Here is a 3,706-nt window from a genome sequence, read left to right on the forward strand (position 1 = left end):
TTTAACACCACCATCGTGCTCAGAGCGAAAAGTTTATTCGGAAGACCCGAGCTCCATCTTCCGATCGACTTATCGTCACTCCATTTACACCACTTCAACACCCGTCTAGGCTTGTATAGACTAGGGCATTTCGTGTAAAGCATGTTCGCTTGGAACATTCCCCAACGATCTGGAGCGACGGAAGCAGCCCGTTTGTCATCAGTTTGTCATCCGTTTATCATCAGATTGTGATCTGATGGCAATCTGATGATAAACGGATGATAAACGGATGACAAAATGATCACATACTGATGACAAACGCCGATTCCCGTTTTGTCATCCGTTTGTCATCAGTATGTCATCAGTTTTATCATCAGACAGTCATCAGATTGTCATCCGTTTGTCATCGGCGAGATGACATACTGATGACAATCTGATGCCATAGTTTTCCACGCGGGGCCCTTCCTTTATTTTGCTTACACTGGGTGTGGGTGGGCTTGCCTACCGTTTCTCACCACAGCGCCTTCCTAGATACGATATCGTTTCGACGTCGTTTGTCGAAAATGTATCGAAATCAGGTACATTTTTTATCGTTCACAATACAATTTACGACGTTATCGACAATACGCCGTTATCGTTTCGATATTGCGCCAAAAATCCGTTTCGATATTGCGCCAAAAATCCTTCCTCACTGGGTTATGGCCCCGTGCGAGTATGCAACCCGCCCGCTCGCCAGCATGCGGTACAGTATAAGCAAAACAAAGGAAAGGGGTCTGTAGACCACCCTGTATGAAAGATAGGTGTCTTCCTCGGTGTCTTCGTTTCACACGATTGCTGTACTTAAATTTCTTATTTTAACTGAGAACGGATCGTCAGAAGGGTGTCGATATGGTAGAATCGACGTCGAAACTGTTTCGTCACAAATTTCTTACTGGGCCGTGTTAGTAGGCATTAGTTGGGCTCGGGCGGTGTGGGTCACAGGCTCGATGCTAAAACCTCGGCTAAAACCCATAAAGGCTCTAGGCCACTGTACTGCTACTTAGTAAACCCAAAGAAAGTGCCTAGTATAGATGAGCGTCAGCAATAGTCACGAACACGCTGAAAAGTAAGCCCTAGTGACTCCCCCGGCTGCGGCCAGGTGCTACATGAACATATTTCGTGCGTTCTTCCACCCGGAAGGCGCCATGGCCCCTAGAGTAGGCAAACTTGCAACACTGATATGTATTATCGTACGTACGTGGCCAGCAGTGTCAGACATGCCGTCCGAAGATTTAACATTTGGCTATAAAATGACAAGACATGCGACAAGTTCATTGAGGACATCGGACACCGCCAATGCACGAAAGGGGGGGAGGCCGCGAACATGACGTTTGACCACAGTTTTCTGACCTTTTCGGTCTACCGCAAAATCACGCCTGCTTCAGTGCGGTTTCTTTTTCGCACAGAAGTCCTGCAGTCCATTCCCTTGGGTGACGTAAGTCCTCCCCCCATGACGTCGCCGATCCTCTCCAAAGATACCAAAAGTGATTCCCCATGGCAGTCATGGCGGGCGGACCACGGACCCCAGCCACGCGGGCGATGAGTTAGCAATCGCAACACAGGCACCTGGACAGGGACCGTCCATATATTACGTAACGTTTTTCTATCCTTTTCTCCTTCTAGAATGTGAGCGAGAGAAGGACGTAAAGGGTGACGTCATATATGGACGGCCCCTCCTAACGGAGACCGGTTCGGCGGACTAGCTCCATGTTGGGACCGCCAGCAGCAGCGGAACATCGTAAAAACCGCGTCGCGACCTTGAAGGTGGGGCGGGGCTGGCGGGGCTGTCTGGACGGGCTTAGCTCAGCCAGAAAGAGACCTGGTGCGGTGAGCAGCACCTCGGCCCGCCCGGTTGTGATGGTAACACTACTCATGCCAGCCTACTCTGGCGATGAGAACTAGTGTTAGTAAAACATACGTCAACCCGGCGGCGAGCGGGCGAGCACGGAGCAGGGTCAGGGTGGCCGACAGAACGTTATTGATTGATCGTAGAGTACGCTGGTAACAATTTGCAGGCGGACGGCGAAGCGGCGCCACGGTGAAGGAAGTGCAAGGGGAAGTGCATTCGGGGCAATCAGCGCGCATATCTCTCACCGGTCGGCCGAAAAGAATGTCGCTTCTCAGCCGTCCCCCACGCTCACCTTGCGACGGCAAGCCAGACAAGAGGGTCGAACCGTGGTTGAAGGAACGCGTCAGCTTTCTTGAGATCTCAGTCAGCAACCCGACTAGACAGCATTGGAACGGGGAAGCCTTTGTGCGTGGTTGAAAGCGTGTTAGGGTATACACTACATGTAGAGTCTCTGAGGCTTATGGCGCCTTGCAAAAATTGATTTTGTCCAAAATATATTACCGGATACCCTAGTAGCGCCGCCAGTGCGGCGATGCAGTGTAAACTGCGAATTTTTTGCGCCAAAAAATTGATGTTTCATTGACAGAAATGCATTTTGTCCACTGCCATTTGCCGCCGTTTGTGGCAGCGGCAGTGATTGCAATCGTTTTGTGGTCGATTGTGTCACGACCGTGCCTTTATTTTAAATTGCACGCATAAGACTATTGGCATCATGAGATGCTCAATAATTAGACAGAACGTCATAAATTCGAAAGGGAAAAAATTCGCCCCCGGGTGGGCTCGAACCACCAACCTTTCGGTTAACAGCCGAACGCGCTAGCCAATTGCGCCACGGAGGCGTTGCTGACGTCGGAGTCCCGAGAACGAGCAACACAAAGACGAGCAGAGAGGTCGAGGAACGACAGCTCCGCCACCTCCTCGGTGGTGAAGGAACCGGAGGGGGACGGTCGGACAACTGCCAGGCAGACGGACGCGAGGCTCGCCGCCGCCGCCGCCACCTCCACCACCACTCTGGACGCTCGCACACGAACGTACTACACTCACAAAATCCTCTTCATCTCTCGTTAGGACTCATTGTGTGTAGTTTGATCCGTCTCATAGCCTCTGCCGATCCCACTGTCATTTTTAGGCAGTCGTCGGAATGCCTAAAATGGTTTGACGCGAGTCCAACAAGGCTGCGGAGATCCTCGCTGTCCTTGGCGCGCCGGCTGGTGCCGCGCAAGCTCCTTGACCTGGTCGTATGGGCCGAGCAAGCACCCAGTGCCCCCGGCACCAACCCGGCACCAGCGGCGAGTACGTACTGTTAGTGCGCATACCATTGGCTGCCCCGCCCCGCCCCGCCAGACGCACTAACGGTGCCGTCCTGCGGACCTGCCCTGCCTGCGCGCGGAGTGGCGGCCGCCGCCGTGCTGGCCGGCTGCGGCAGGCGCCCCTCCCCTTGCGCGGCGGGGCCAGGCCGGGCTTGGCGGGGCGCTCACAACTCATAACGGTCACGTGTGTCGAACGAATAACGCCACCCCGGCGGCAGTGTTGTCTCTTGATGTTGAATAAAGGCAAATTTTGTAGTCGTTCTTATCATTAAGTTGCAAGTTTTGCTTCTGGTGCGCTGTACCCTCGGTGCCCTCGGTAGTACCGGGTGAGTGAGTAGCTTGTAACCGATCTGAAGTTGAAGCGGGTTACATGGCTTAGGGACCGTAGGAGGGGATTGCCCTAAACCCGTAAAGGGGCATTGCCTCTTGACTTGACTAACCGCGAGGCACTAGGCAAAGCGTAACCGTAACGTGGAATCGAGACGGATAATGCCAATCCACGCAATTGCGACGTGGATGCAACGTGCCA

At 53.2% G+C, this 3,706-nt stretch overlaps 1 non-coding gene across 1 annotated transcript; it reads right to left on the reverse strand.

Moving 5' to 3' along the window:
- Positions 1–2,632: 2,632 nt before the first annotated feature.
- On the reverse strand, positions 2,633–2,706 carry Trnan-guu (transfer RNA asparagine (anticodon GUU)). Its single transcript has one exon. It is a non-coding gene; the product is annotated as a tRNA-Asn (tRNA).
- Positions 2,707–3,706: the final 1,000 nt, after the last annotated feature.

The sequence above is a fragment of the Frankliniella occidentalis genome, unplaced genomic scaffold, assembly GCF_000697945.3.
Source record: "Frankliniella occidentalis isolate FOCC.00 unplaced genomic scaffold, Focc_3.1 Scaffold21, whole genome shotgun sequence".
Classification (NCBI taxonomy): Eukaryota; Metazoa; Arthropoda; class Insecta; order Thysanoptera; family Thripidae; genus Frankliniella; species Frankliniella occidentalis.